This window comes from Schistocerca nitens, chromosome 9 (assembly GCF_023898315.1).
Source record: "Schistocerca nitens isolate TAMUIC-IGC-003100 chromosome 9, iqSchNite1.1, whole genome shotgun sequence".
Lineage (NCBI taxonomy): Eukaryota > Metazoa > Arthropoda > Insecta > Orthoptera > Acrididae > Schistocerca > Schistocerca nitens.
This window is the reverse complement of record NC_064622.1, coordinates 306,718,094-306,734,536: the sequence shown is the minus strand read 5'-3', so window position 1 is coordinate 306,734,536 and position 16,443 is coordinate 306,718,094. Positions and strand designations below refer to the sequence as shown.

At 42.6% G+C, this 16,443-nt stretch overlaps 1 pseudogene; it reads right to left on the bottom strand.

Annotated features, from left to right (window-relative positions):
- Nucleotides 1-15,856: 15,856 nt before the first annotated feature.
- LOC126204765 (5S ribosomal RNA) lies at nt 15,857-15,974 on the bottom strand (annotated as a pseudogene).
- Between the last annotated feature and the right edge of the window lie 469 nt (nt 15,975-16,443).

Here is a 16,443-nt window from a genome sequence, read left to right as displayed (position 1 = left end):
AATAACTGATTTGGAAGCGAAAGGAAACTTAAAGAATGAACGAAATGGGAGCAAAATGGGTAAGAAAATGTAGTATAACCTGTATAATGAAAATATTTTTACCCTTCTCAGAGTCATCTGTGTGATTAATTCTTGTGACACCGTAATTTTAGATGAAATTGTCTTACTGTTTTATGTATGAACATATGAGTATGATAAATGTATAATTGCGAGTCTCTTATCAGGTGTGTCAACTGGTATAAATGTTTTGGCGTGTAAATAACCATTGTTCTTCGTACTGTGTATGTTTAAGGAAAGTTTCTCCATATTTATCATATGACAAGACATATGCCACGAGCGTCAGGAAGAGGACGAATTACAACAATGTTGTAGTGGTATAAACACTGTGCTGAAGTAGTATTGAAGTAGTTTGTTGGATTAACTAGTAGTGGATTGAATAAAATTTTTAGTAATGCATGTTTATGGGTAGTTAGTTAGTAGAATAGACAACAGGTGTGCATGTGTGTGTGTGTAAATAACATGTGAACCCTATGCTGTCCTGACCTATACTTGCACAAAGCATAATCCTATTCATTTTGTGAATTAATAAGTAGCATTTGATTTATTAAAATGTAAGTGAACCACATTAGTGATGTGGATTTAGATATTATATTGTCAGTTCATTTAATTTTTATACTGTCAAGTCATTTCACTTTTATTTTTTATATTGTCAAGTCGTTTAACTTTTATTTTTATATTGTCAATTCATCTAACTTTTTTATTTAAAAAAATTAAGTCTTACTTTTGTTCTTAAAAATTGTGAAAGACAATACTAAGTGGTACTATGTATGACATTTTGTAATCACATAACTATGATGAACAATTTCTGTGAATGCAGTTGAGAACGTGAAAGCGAACCGGCTAAACTCTTACGAGACAGCGGGAGCAGCGAGGAGGAGGATTAGGTGTTAACAGGCAGGTTTCCCAGCAGGACACACTGTCAGCCGGGCCACTTCTGGAGCACGCTCGCCAACAAAAGAAGGGCTGCGGGGCAAACACTTTCCCTTGCACCCGGAGCTAATGGCCGGCCGCACCAGTGCGACCCTTCGTGGAGGCGATGACCTGAGATGGCCGATCGGTCCACCGCGCGGAAATCCATCTGCTGGCAACGCATCACACGCACGCGACCGTGACGAGACTGGCGCGGTGAAACTACAGAAGACAGGGGATAAAGGGGCGTGGAGCCTTTTGACAGGTACTGTCCAGAGAAAATGGCAGACTTCAACGACGCCTATCAACATTTCCTGACGGATGCCCACTGTCAAGCGACAGTAAATCATAGTTCGATGTTCTCTGGTAGCTAAGGGTGGCACAAAGAGGAGCCATTAAGTGTCATCCTTGCCCAGGAATATCAACCTGGCGTGTCAAACGAGGATACCGCACGAATTTGACAACACAAACATGGAACCAAATCGAGATGTACGTGACCAAAAGAAACTTCATGAGAGGGCAGAGGCGGCGGGATTGCACGCAACAGATGAACAAAAATCCCGACTGACAGCTGTGGCGAAGAACGCCTCCCCCCCCTTCCCCTTATTTTGGGTCTCAGAACAGTGGAACTACTGAGTGTGTCAGTGAACAGTGATTAAACGGTTCTTAGTCCAATGCATATACGTGTTTCTTTCAGAGAAACTTTGATCGTGTATTTTGCAGGGGTTCGATTTATTGGTGTTTTTTTATTAGACTGACTCTTGTATTTTTCAGGTGTTTTATTTATTGGTGTTTTTTTTTAGACGTTGACTACTCTACTTTCAGAACTGTTTTATTTCTCAATGTTTTTGTGTAATGTATTAGATTTGCGCTATTTTGTTTCGTAAATTCATTCCTGTGGCATTGCTTCGTTTATCAGTCAGATAGCTATTCATTCTCATTGGACTGTGATCGATTAGCCTTTGCGTGGGGCATATTTATAGTGAGGAACCCCATAAGGGTAACAATCACATAATGTATTGTAGTTTCAGTATAATGACACAGTGATCATTGTTTGCTAACTAACTGAAATATAGTAGAGTGATTAAATTAGTGCCACAAAGTTATTTTAATTCTACAAATTAATAGTTTTATAAGATATAGAATTTTTTTGCGATAACCACTTTGTAAAACATGTTTTTTATCTTATCATTTTTTTTGCTTTTGCGGATTGTGCATTGTAATGTTCTGCTTTTTAATACTGATGTTATTTTCATGTTCTTTTTTAATTGCTGTGGCATCTTTGCTATTTTCATAAATTTTACTTGTCAATAAACAGTCATAAATTTTCCTGTGATCAGTTGGCTCTTGCAATGAGCAAATACTGGTGAACTCCATAAGGGTAATAACCAGAAATTGTTTTCATATTAATGACACAGGAACCATTGTTTTTACGTGCTGACCGAATTACGTCTCCACTATCTTTTAAATTGGTGGTACAGATTGTCTTTTTCTCTTTGAAATTGGTAGATTCTAAAGATGTGTGGATATTATTGTGTTTTAGCAAGTAGCTGGTGACCTTTCGTCTTTTCTTTACATTTTTGATTTAAGTTGGGTGTGAGAAGCCTGCTTGGGAATGTCCTAGCATGGCCAGAAAATTCCCTGCACAGTCTTTTCCCGGAGCCTTGGGGTTATGAAAGGTCTCTGTTGGATTCCTTTCATGTTAATTTCTTAAATCTGTGGTCATTTACGGCATAAATTCCTCTTATAAATTTACTGTGGTGTTTCTGACTATCTGGGAGGAGACTGAGCAGTGAAACGTGTTACTTTTACACATATACAAGAACGATCTGTCACACTACTACACTTTAAAACACAATTTATATGTAATTCATGTCACACAGTCTCATTCGGAACCTACATCCGCTTTCTTTTATATACTGTATATTATAAGATACTATCATCCCCCTTCCCTTCTGTGTGAAAGAATGAATCAGCAAATGTATTTCTGGTTGCATGCTGGATGGTAGCAGACAAGCCTGTCTGCTAGAGAACAGTAGGACCAACGTCGGAACAGGTAGCTACGCTTTCTAAAAGCAAAGAGGTTTCTATCCTTAGTATGGTCCTGTCCGTCCCTTGTCATGTTGGTATAGGAATCTGCCTCTCTGGTCACTTCCGTTTTGTATACGGAAGCAACCTTGGTAGGAGCCCAGGTGAGTCTGTCCGCGGCGAGCGTCTGAAGGGGTAAGATCTCCGGCTAAGTCCGTAGGACAATGGATTTCTTAAGTTCAGCCTAACTGAAAATTTAATCACCTTTTTTTCATTTTTAGCTCTAAAATATCTAATGTTATCTTAAATTGCAACGCAGTGTATTTCGAGTGTGAAGTTCAGAATATCTTCCAGTAGTTGCTTTGTCACTACTTTGTGAGTAAAGTGGAACCACGTGTTGATCAGTAACTCTAACTAAGATCATCAATCTTAAATGCGAATGTGCGTGAGGTTATAACGTCTCGCCTTGACAATATTTTTCAATATAGCAACTTTCCTTTATGTTCAACCCACGTGGGGTGTACTTTGTGAGACCAGTACCACGTGCTTATACAATTGTTTGATGCATCAGGTTAATAGTAAGACGATAGTAACCAGTTCGAGGTTTTTCTTTTGTAAGTTGCTTTTCGATCTCATTTATTTTAATTTTCAAAATTATTGTGGAGTTACACTCTTTGTGTAAACCAAGTTGACCACGTGAAGCATGTGGTATAATCATCAAAGTAGCCCTCAGCTATTCTTTTCGGGAAGATTTCACGGAGAGTTAGTATGAATTTAGTATACCAGTGTGTGGTAATTACATGACGGACAGGATTGCGATACGAATGTAACTTCTTTGGGTGAAAATTGAATCGGTTGGTTGTGGTTAATTTCCTCTTGCATATGTTTCAACGTTCTTCGTGTGTTATTTTATGAATGCAGTGTTGTATGCAGTCTCCCAATCTTGGCTCCATATTTGATGTGTTCTGTAAGATTACAAACTTACATTTTCACAATCCTAAATAAGGCACCAGTTCAGCTATGAATCAAGTTTAATATGTTGAAATTTCAATGATCAATGTTAAAATAAATTTCCAAATATAAACTGATTTATTTCTTTTTATTTAAATTATCTTTATATATATATATATCACCGGTTGTCGTATGACTATTAAAAGATTATAATTAATGTTAGTCTGGTTGGGAATTTGGTAAGCTAGACTGGATACCTGGTGAAACAGTTGCTCAGTAATGCAAGGTTAACTTCCCCAGACAGCTCACAGCTTTTAACCCGCTTTTATTGTCTATCAGCACCGCTTTCAGAACAAATTAAAGGAACAACATTACAGTTCTGGGCACAATCGGATAGTAAAGGAACTTATGGAAAACACTGATAACGAGAAGGGACAGGATGATAGGACATCTGTTAGGAGATGAGTGAATGACTTCCATCGTATTAGAGGGAGCTGTAGTGGAAGACTGAGGTTGGAATACATCCAGCAAATAATTGAGGACGTTGGTTGCAAGTGCTACACTGTGATAAGAGGTCAGTACAGAAGAGGAATTCGTGGTGGGCCGCGTCAAAGAAGTCAGATGACTGATGAAAACAAAAAAAAAAGATTGCCAACTATCGTTTTCGACCACGAAATTTTTGGGAAACAAGGCCCCCAAGGGAACAGGTGGTTTCATTGACTGCCTTTATGCCATCTCCAGACTCCTCTTTGTGTCGATTCTCTGTGACGGTGTATGTGAAAGGTTATCCTAGCCCATTGATAAGAAAATCGTGTGAGTTAAACGCTGGGTTTTGCCTGTTTTCAACTATCACGGAGGCGTTAAAAGTATGTTTGAAATGTGGGTAATGGTGTTTGATGAGCGCCCGATCGTGTGACAAGTCTACGGTGGCACTGGACAGCGTTATGGAGAACCTTGGTGCCAAATTGACCACATTAACTTACACGGACTTCTGAGTTCTGACCTTTTTTAAACGTGTGTGTAGAACGTACTGCCTGAAGCATCGTCGACCACAAGGGTAGCTTAACAAGGCTACACGCTTTGGAGAGTTACAAAAGAAGATTGTAGGCACCTTCGAACCAAATTTCAAACTTGTGTCGCTACGGGAGGCAATTATGGAGTTTCAAAGAAGAGACCGTAAACTTATATTGTGAAATGTAGCGCACGAAGCTGTCACCGCTGGCTATGAAAGGGCTGGGCGTCGAATCGAACTGGGCTCGGATGAAAAATACAGAAATATCATACTAACATGTTTCAACTTTATTCCAGGCGAAGGGTGGCGTGACAGTCACTTGGAAATCTATGACCAGATTCTTTCAGTGAATAAATGAGAATGATCTGGACTGGGGAATAGTGGAACACCTTGTTTCTCGAAGTAGATCAGGACAGGAAGAAAATAGTGCACTGTAGGTCATTTTATTCAAAAGATAACGTCACAGAGAGGTCGAAGACGAGTCAGAGATGTAACGACTGCTGTCCTAATTTCCTCCTATGAGATTGAGCTGTGTACCCAATGGCACACTGTACCATCCAACAGTGTGGGTTCGTACGCCAATGATGCTTGCAATCTGGCAGCATTTATTCTCCTCAGAGACTCCACACACGGGTATGTTCACCACGCAGTTGTACACAGAAACAAAAACTACGTAACGCCATTCCTGTGTGGTCCAGTCCTGTTGAAGCTCTCTCTCTCTCCGGTGCCACGTCAAGGGAAGCCGCAACAGTGGTCGTTATGCTGAGATTCCGTGGTGCTCCAGACTTCGTCACACTGTCCGTATGGATGTTTGTTTTTCTGCAAACTGTGGAATCGTCCAAAAATCGCAGTGCCGTAACAAAATCTGCACCTCCCATCGATACCACAGAATTTAACTATGAATCGCTGCATTCTGTAACGATGAATGGGTGGGAGGCGCTGGTGAAGCCACGCCCTCTGTCCCAGTGTCGCAGCGCCTCCGTACAGAGACTGAAATACAGCTGAGCAGAGGAAGGCTCACCCGAGTTTGTGACTTCTGTTCAAGCAGACAACATCGACTAGTTAACACACATGTCACTTATGTCTTAGATGGAACGGTTGTTCTGAACTTCGTGAGAAGAAACGAATTTAGTAAATGTGTGCATCAAGCGATGCTTTAATACTCACAGACAGTGATAAATATTCGGCACACTCCTGTGGCATTGGATCCTGTAAAGTTAAGTAATCCCTTTTATCATTCCTGTAGTAAAGTGAACTAATGCTGCATATGTTTCATATCCACTCCATCATCTCCCAGAGTAATCAAAGAAGCCACAGTTGCACCGGACGATGGCAGTCTCGTCAGGTCGTAACGCAAATTTTCTGACTCAATGTAAGTTATGAGCCTGTACGATCCAGCACAAAATAAGTCTGTCCTTTCTGGTGCTAGTCTCTTGAAGCCGTTGAGCCACCATTTTTTTAGTAAGGAGCCCCCATATTTACATGATAATTTTGGGAAACCGACGAATGGTAACAGCATTCTGGCCCAGACAACGAGCTGCAGACCAATGTAGGGAATTGGTGTAAATCACCGTCAGTTGCCGTCTATAACTATGGTATTGGAACGCTGGTGCTATGCCACGACAAACGTCAAAGTCCACTATGTACACAGGCAGCTGTGAGGTTTACCTAAATGTTCAAATAAAGCATATTTGATTTTTACTACGTTTTCCGCTTCGCAACCTATACGCATTGCTCATGCTGCTGTCGAAGAGTACCACAAGCCCTTTCTGACAAGTCGGATTCCCGATCGTAGAACGTTCAACAGAATTTTCAGCATACTGGTGAAGCTACTATTCTCCCATGTTACCACTTTTTTCTGAACATTTAGTTCGGCAACCTGTGCAGGAACAGTAGCACATAGTTAAAATGATGCATTGTAGTTCTACTGCCAGCACACAGAGACTTTCTGCACGTTTCAGTGTTTCACGAAGACGTGTATGACGAACATTCCATGCGGAAAACTTGTACCTATTTCACATACAGAGTGTCCACAACGTTCACGTTGGCGACAGTGCCACACGGCCTGAATTTTGTCACTGGGTATGTAACGATCGTGGTTTCCTTCCATTAATACCATCCACTGAAGAGGGCGTATTTACACGGAATGGAGTCAACAAAACACACAGTAATCATCGATAGTCGCAGGAGAGTCCACACGCTACAGTGGAAACCAATTCCCAAGTTCGTTTCTCGATCAGTGTTTCGAGGGGCATGATCGGTAACGTTTTGGTAGCTCCAGTTATTTTAGAAGAGCGAATGGTGGAACAAAATTACTGGAAAATTACTGGACAAATTTACTTGCATTTTTTGATAAATTCGTTTGTTGAACGCCAAGATGACGTTCCCTTGGCCACGCGGACTGCATAACGAATCGCCTCCACGTTTTACCAGTCAGATAAGGTCACATCACAAACGCACATACCTTGATGTCTGGATTGGTCGGGGCCGTTCAGTCAAAGATCGACAGACCTCATGCTATTAGGTCTGAATGATATTACCCACATGCGGGAAACCAGGGAACGTTTCCCTGTAGTGCCAGGGATTTTCCCTTCGTGGGAGGACTGGAGCGCAGTGAACTCAAACTAGTGATCCCAGTTGAGGAGCTACCTCATTGAGTGGTAGCGGCTCCAATGTCGAATGTTGACAATGGCTGGGAATACGGTTTACTGACCCCATACCCCTCTCCACCCGATGACGAATGCTTAGGATGACGCGGCGGTCGGTCAACTGTCACGTGGTCTTCAGGGCATGGCCACATTGAACTGGATGAAGTCTGAGGTGTACACACGAGACGTGAATAGGTGAGGTAAACTGCTTGGTCGCATCATGGACGCTGCTGCTCTCATTAGGGAATGTGCAGAAGTACTGAGACAAGCAACACAGCGTGTTCTCCTAGGAGTGTCGAAATGTACTGAAGCTGACGGGGGGATATTGGAACAGTTATTGTGGACCGTACAACAGATGTAGTATGATGTGTGCGATAATACTCAGAGGTGAATGAGTACGTATTTTTGAACTGATACTTTGCACAATCCACGTCTTAATGTTTACTGTTGTGTGAACCTGACGATGTGCTGAATAACACAGAAAATAAATAATAATGTTAGTTAAATGTATTCTGTCTCGGAAACCATTCGGAATAAGGCTTGTGTACTTACGAAATTTTTTTGCTTCCAATGATCTTTCCTCTCAAAATGGCTCTGAGCACTATGGGACTTAACATCTATGGTCATCAGTCCCCTAGAACTTAGAACTACTTAAACCTAACTAACCTAAGGACAGCACACAACACCCAGTCATCACGAGGCAGAGAATCTTTCCTCTCATATCCCTGAATATCGACCTTTCCTTTTGGGACACATTATATGCAAGGTACAATCGTTCGTGGATGGGAACTACTGCGAAAATCAAAAATGTCTTATTTGCAGGTATTTCCAATACCCTAGTCATAGAGGTCAGTCGCCTGAGCTTTCCGCCAATTCTCTACGGTGTTCTATTGCTCACCGTCTATGCCAAAATGTTGCCTCCATAACCAGTGATTCGTGTGAGCAGAGATGAAACACAATGGGAGCTGTGTTGTAGGTAATGAAACACTTCCCATCTTCATTGCCCTTGCAGAGCGCGGCCGAGAACTGCTATGATTAACGAAACATATGACTGTTATGTTATGTGGGCTGCATAACTTCAGGCGAAATCTCTCACCAACCAATCGAGGTAGGCGGGAGACGCTATTCTTCTAGACATTTTTAAGTGCTCACTGTGTTCTCAGAAACGAAAAGAGCGACATGACACGACCTACGGGCATTCTAGGGACACTGCCCAACACATCTGTGTGAAAAATCATCTTATTTTGGAAGTAGTTTCCATTTTACGCCGCATCCGATCTTACTTACCGAATAGACTTCATATGTAAATGTACGTAGGAAGTATCTTCCATCTCACTACTGTGCAGTAGTTCTTGGAGGACATGTGCATGATTGTTTAAGGGCGTGCACACACACACACACACACACACACACACACACACACACCAACACACACACACACACACACACACATATATATATATATATATATATATATATATATATATATATACACACACACACATATGCACACACAGTGCTGAAAGAACCTCATTTCCTGACATGTTACTCTTCTGCTGCTAGAACCCCTAAAAGACACTTCGTTTTTGGTTACAGGAAAACTGTTTTTCTGTCGATGCTTAGCGTCATGCATTACCTTATTGCAGTGGCTAGTTTGCTGTGTACTCTTAACTCCAAGCCGAACATACGCTGTGCGTGTTCAGTAATAGCTAGATACGTTAAGTGGACAGTGCCGTCGGTCTGCAGGAAGACGCCCGCCTCGGCGCATGTAGTCTCCCACGAGAACTGACCACGGCGCACGCTGGTACTGGCGATGTTGGCTGGCTCCTCAGGAGCGCCAAGGCCACGGTCGAATCGCCAGCCAGCGTGGAGCCGGGCTGACCTTGGGCGCCGCGGACCTCTGCAGAAATGCCAGCCGCAGCATCGTGAGGCTGACAGCCTTGGACCGCCGCACACACACACACACACACACACACACACACACACACACACACAAGATTGGCCTCCCAGCCCAGCTGCGGTGTACGGGTGGCGTGCTGTTCCTTTTCCAGGCTGGACCTACACCGCCACTTCTGACGAATGGGCTGTCTTCCTGCAGCCGCCGCGAAGTAATGTGAATACGTTTACCTCGCGGTGCTCATATGCAAATTCGTTACTAATGGTACCTGCCACTGCAGCCGAGGTTAAAGTGTTTAAAATGCACTGCTGGCCATAAAAACTGCTACATCAAGTACGACAGAAAATTACGAAATTTTGAATATTTGGGGTGAATCACCTAAAACTAACACCACGGACATTGCGGACATGCACAGTTCTATTGATGAGCGGCTTTTACAGAACGGATTAATCGTCAAGGAATCATATTGGTAACCAATGAAAGGACTGTAATAATATTTAGAAATCGTCTTTTTGTTCAGATATCTACATCTACATATGTACTGCTCTAGCCACCAAACGATGTGTGGTGGAGTGCACTATTCGCGCCAAAGTCATATTTCCACCTCTCTATTCCACTTGCGGATCGCACAAGGGAAAATGACTTTCTGAACGCCTCAGTACGAGCTCTAATTTCCCTTACTTTGAATGGTGATCATTGCGCGATTTGAAAGTTGGTGGTAATTACATGTATGCTCTACATCATCGGTGAAGATAGGATTTTGGAATTTAGTAAGCAGCTCATTCCGTTTAGCGCGTCGTCTATCTGCAAGTGTGTTCCACTTCAAACTTTCAATGAGATTTGTAACGCTCTCGCGATAGCTAAATGTACCAGTCACGAATCTTGCCTCTCATTTTTGGACCTTCTCAATCTCTTGAATGAGACCCAACTGGTCTTACCATACAGACTAAAGTATTGTAAGAAAGCCCCTTTGTTGAAGGACTGCATCGCTTCAGGATCCTACCAATAAAATGCAATCTAGAGTTCGTCTTACCCGCCACTTGTGTAATCTGATCGTTCCATTTGAGATCATTTCAAACAGTCACACCCAGGTACTTGACGGATGTTACTGCTCGCAAAAAAAAAAAAAAATAATAATAATAAAAAAATAAAAAAAATAAAAATAATAATAATAATAATAATAATAATAATAATTGTGTGTGAAATCTTATGGGACTTAACTGCTAAGGTCATCAGTCCCTAAGCTTACACACTACTTAACCTAAATTATCCTAAGGACAAACACACACACCCATGGCCGAGAGAGGACTCTAACTTCCGCCGGGACCAGCCGCACAGTCCATGACTGCAGCGCCCAAGACCTCTCGGCTAATCCCACCCTACTACCGCTTGCAAAGACTGGGTATCTGTTTTGTACTCGTACTTTAGTAGGGATTTTCACTTTGTTACTTTGTTATACGCAGTGGGCTACACTTACTAATATTGAGAGATAACTGCCTGTCATTACACCACCCATTTATTTTCTGCAAGTCCTCGTTGATTTGTTCACAACTTTCGTGTGATACTGCTTTTCTGTAGACTACAGCATCATCGGCAAACAGTCTAATGCCGCTGTCAGTACTATCAGTCAGATCGTTTACGTAAATCGTAAATAGCAGCGGACCTATTACGCTGCCCTGGGGCACTCCTCATGTGACACTTGCTTCTGTTGAAGTCTACCCATTCAGGACGACATATTGCTCTCTGTCAGTTAGAAAACTTTCTATCCAACCGCTTATGTCATCGGATAGACCAGCGCGCACTTTTTAAAGCAAGCGACAGTGTGGAACTGAGTCGAACGCCTTTCGAAAGTCGAGGAATATGGCATCAAGCTGGGAGCCGGTATCTAGAGCCTGTTGTATATCATGCACAGAGAGGCCATCTATGTCTCGCATGACCGCTGTTTCCTAAAACAGTGCTGGTTTCTGCAGATGAGCTTCTCAGAGTCCAAAAAGGTCATTATGTCTGAACACAAAATATGTTCCATGTTTCTACAACAAATCGATGTCAGTGAAATTGGCCGGTGATTATGTGCATCCGATTTTCTACCCTTTTTTAGATTGGCATGACCTAGGCTTTCTTCCAGTCGCAGATAAATACATTTTTTAATGGAACAATTCCTATTGACATTCAGAAAATAAAGTAGGAAAAATTAGAACGCCAGCGGTGTTTGTTGCAAAATTCTAGTCGCTTAAGAGGTATCGCACTTGGAAAAATTCCCACACCGACACTTGTACTACACCTGTGGTAGCACACGCTACAACTGTTATCTTCTACAATTGCATACAGTAGCTATGTGGGTTCTGCCCAGTAAGCAGACATTTGACCATCAGACAGTCTGCGTTCAAAATTACCCCCGACATCGGCAATAAACGATTCTAGTCTGATATGGAACGACTGCTGCACATGTGCTAGCATTTCAGCGGAGATGTCCGACCAGGTTGCAGCACTAGGTCGTTGTATATCGTCAGATGTAGCTGGTATGAAAAAAGCGTCTACAGGCGTCAAGTCCGGGGAACGGGCCGCCCCGGGTATGGGTCCTTAGCATCCAACCCAAGGATTTGGAAACAGTTCGGAAAACACGCTGTAGTACTTCGTGCAATATGTGCTGGGCAGCTTTCATGTCTGTACCACGGGTTCCTCCTACTTCCTCCTAGTTCCCGAGGAGTTTCAGTGACTGAGGTCAGCTGACTGTTCTAAGCGTCGTCATCTTCAGCCGATGGTGCTTTCTGAAGATGACGAAAGACTAGACCGAAACTGGTCATTTTAATAAAATAACCATGTCGATCCAGACTGTTTTTTCGTTTATTTTTTATAGCTTCTAAGATCGCTGTTCCCCAAAAATGTCGTAAAAAATTTGGTTACATTTCTGACTTACTATGTCCGGTAGCTGTGCTCTGTTTTTGTGGTCTCCATCAACAATACAATACAAGAACGCATGTTGTCCCTTCCACACACTTTTTTTTTTAGTCATTAATCATACTTTTCTTTCACTGGTCCGAGGCAAACTGCCACGAATTTCTCTCCGTTGCCAAACTCTGCACTTGCACCCTACGTCCTTGATTATTTATTAGATATATTCCAATATCTGTCTTCCCCTTCAACTGTTATCTTCTAGTGTTCCCTCTGATACCGTGGAAGTTGTTCGTTGTTTCCTTAACAAAAGTCCTATAATCCTATGCCTTCTTATTGTCACTGTTATCCGTATTTTCGCGTCCACGGTTCTGTGGAGAACCTCCACGTTCTTTAGCTTATCACCCCACCTAACTGTCAAATTGATACACAGCATCACATCTCTGAAGCTTCTATTCTCTTCTTTTACCGCTTTCCAACAGTCCATGATTAGCTACTATGCAATGTAGTCCTCAGAAATTTCTTCTTCAGGTTAAGGCCGATGTATGACTATTACCAGGCTTCTCTTGACCAGGACTCCTCTCTTTACCGATGAAATCAGGATTTTAAGTTTCTCCTTACTTCGTTCGTCATAAGTTATTTTGTTTTCTCATCGTCTGTCTGGCGGTCCTCAAATTTTGATGTTAAATTTATTGGTAATATCATTTCACTTGCTGCTCACCACTTTCATCTTTATTAGGTTTACTCTCAACATATATTCACTATCCATTCCATTCAACACGTCCTGTAATTCCTTTTCATTTTCACTGAGGATGGCGATGCCGTCAGAAAATTTTACCATTGATATCTCTTCATCCTGAGCTTTAGTTACACTTCTTAATCTTTCTTTTATTCCTGTCATGGCTTCTTCGATGTACATATTGAACAGTAGCGGCTAAACACTGCATTTCTGTCTTACACTTTTTTAATAGAAGTACTTCGTTCTTTGTCTCCCATCCTCATTGACATATGCTTTTTTCAGGTCGACAGATCCTATGACCATGTACTGATTTTTCTTCAGCCTTGCTTCCATTACCAACCGCAACTTCAGGACTAAACGTCTTGTACTTTTACCTTTCTGAAACCCAAACTGATCCTTCTCTAACACATCATCACTTTTCTTTTCCATTCGTCTTTGTACTGCTCTTGTCAGTGACTAAGATGCATGAGCGCTAACCTACATGTGCTACAGGTCCCTCACTCACCTACCCTTGCTGTCTTCGGGATTGTGTCTCCGAATGTCTGACGATATGTCACCAGACTCATAGATTCCACACACCAAGCTGAATACTCATTTGGTTGCCACTTGACCCGATCCATCCGATCTGCCTTATTTGATCGTTAGTCTTCGGACACTTTATTAAAATCTGACTCTAATACTAGATACCCTGTCTTTTATATCGACTCACATTTCTTCGCCAGTCAGGTCATCAGACAAGTGTTCTCTCTCCCAGAGGCATTCATTGTACTCCTTCCCCCTTATCGCTCTTTTTCTTGTGCGCTTGACAGACGACCCATTTCGCTGCCGCCCGATTTGAACAACAAAAAGAGAAAAGTTTACAGCCTGACATGAGCGCGAAGCTATGGCCCATGTTCTCATGTGCGTGTCGAAAGTGGGGGAAATAGCTAACTACCTTGAAAGAGTGCGGGGAGAAGTATTTTAGCTTCTGTAGCAGTGCTGATAATACACACACGTAATTTACTGCGTACGTTTGCGCCGCGTATTAGTAAATTGCAGATGGTGGTAGGAGGTGACAGTGGCGCCAAAATTACCGATTACTAGCGCAGTGTGACGATTTGAACAACGGCTTCGAATGAAAGAACTGTTTATATGTTGTCACTTGACGCGTTAAGTTCTGTACTAGTTGTTTGATGATTTTTTTCCTAGTATTCCCGTGCGTCATTAGTGAGTTTATTAGCAAAATATCGGGCATTAAGAAGAGAAAAGTGGATGCAGAATACCACTATTTCCAGGAGAAATGGAGGGGGGATATTTTTTTTTTTACCTGGTACAAGGATAAACCTGTTTGCTTGTTGCTAACTGACTCACTATCTGTTGTGAAGGAATGTAATATGAAAAAGGCCCTTTTCTACGGAACACATTGCTCAATAATAGCAAATATAAATACGGGTATTAATTTCCAGTCTGGGCAGTAACATCAAATGTTTGCCAGAACAAGTGTTTTGAGGCATAACTGATTGGCGGGGAGTGTCGCAAAAGGGTGCCATTCATATCGATACGTTACTCCACAAACATTACCGTCAATGAAGATATTATTCTGGCTTAATGAACCTGGAGTGCCGCTATTGCATCAGGTGACGAAGCGGTCTGCAAGCTTAAGTAAATGCAGTCAGTTCCACAAGAAAGAGGGTCGTGCGGTAGTGTTCTCGCTTCCCACGCCCGGGTTCCTGTGTTCGATTCCCGGCGGGGTTAGGGATTTTCTCTGCCTCATGATGACTGGGTGTTGTGTGATGTCCTTAGGTCAGTTAGGTTTAAGTAGTTCTAAGTTCTAGGGGACTGATGACCATAGATGTTAAGTCCCATAATGCTCAGAGCCATTTGAACCACAAGAAAGAGTACGCCATAATTGTAAGCATAATGGCCGCAGCGACATCTCTGGCAGTCGTCTCGAATCTGTAATCAATGCTCCTTTGCTCAATGTATGGATAAGCAGTGTGAAAGTTGAATGTTTTGTTTTGTCGGTTGCAGTTTAAAATGAGTGCAAAATATCTGAAGCGACGTGAGGCAGTGCTCCTCGTTAATAATCCAAAGGGACCAATATTTTGATATGGAGCCACTGTTAAAATTCCTAGAAAGTCAAAGACATTTGTTACGAAGTGGGTCGAACGATATTTAGAGAGCCACGCGGGATTAGCAGAGCGGTATTGGGCGCTGCAGTCATGGACTGCGCGGCTGGTCCAGGCGGAGATTCGAGTCCTCCCTCGGGCGTGGGTGTGTGTGTTTGTCCTTAGGATAATTTAGGTTAAGTTGTGTCTAAGCGTAGGGACTGATGACCTTAGCAGTTAAGTCCCATAAGATTTCGAACACATTTGAACATTTTTGATATTTAGAGGTTGGAAACATGGTTGATTTACCGGAGAGAGGGTTAAAGTGCCAAGCTATAATTGATAATGGTGGCGATTGGATTAACTATTATCTAATTGTGGAATTAGTAGTAACAATTATTTTCATGTAGACATATATTTATAATAAAAAAAGCACTCCGTCTTCAGGCCACGAGTGACCTACCGGGACCATCCGACCGCCGTGTCATCCTCCGTGGAGGACGCGGATAGGAGGGGCGTGGGGTCAGCACACCGCTCTCACAGTCGTAATGATGGTATTCTTGACCGAAGCCGCTACTATTCGGTCGAGTAGCTCCTCAATTGGCATCACGAGGCTGAGTGCACCCCGAGAAATGGCAACAGCGCATGGCGGCCTGGACGGTCACCCATCCTAGTGCCGACCACGCCCGACAGCGCATAACTTCGGTGATCTCACGGGAACCGGTGTAACCACTGCGGCAAGGCCGTTGCCCATATATTTATAATAGTATCTTTTATTTCATATAGGTCGGCCGCGGTGGCCGTGCGGTTCTAGGCGCTGCAGTCCGGAACCGCGGAACTGCTACGGTCGCAGTTTCGAATCCTGCCTCGGGCATGGATGTGTGTGATGTCCTTAGGTTAGTTAGGTTTAAGTAGTTCTAAGTTCTAGGGGACTGATGACATCTCGAGATCTCTTACTCTGGAAAACATCTGGACATGGGTTGATGCGAAGCTAATGCGTCACTACTATTGATGACTTCTCGCACAGAGACGAAGCGACATGGACTGGGTTGGCTGGTAGTCAGGGGGTCGTATTGTCAGCCAATAAACAGATTGTAATAAAACCTACAAAGCGTATTTTTTGTGCAATCCACTTTTTTAAATAGACCAATGCCTATTCAAAAAAATGGCTCTGAGCACTATAGGACTTAACTTCTGAGGTCATCAGTCCCCTAGAACTT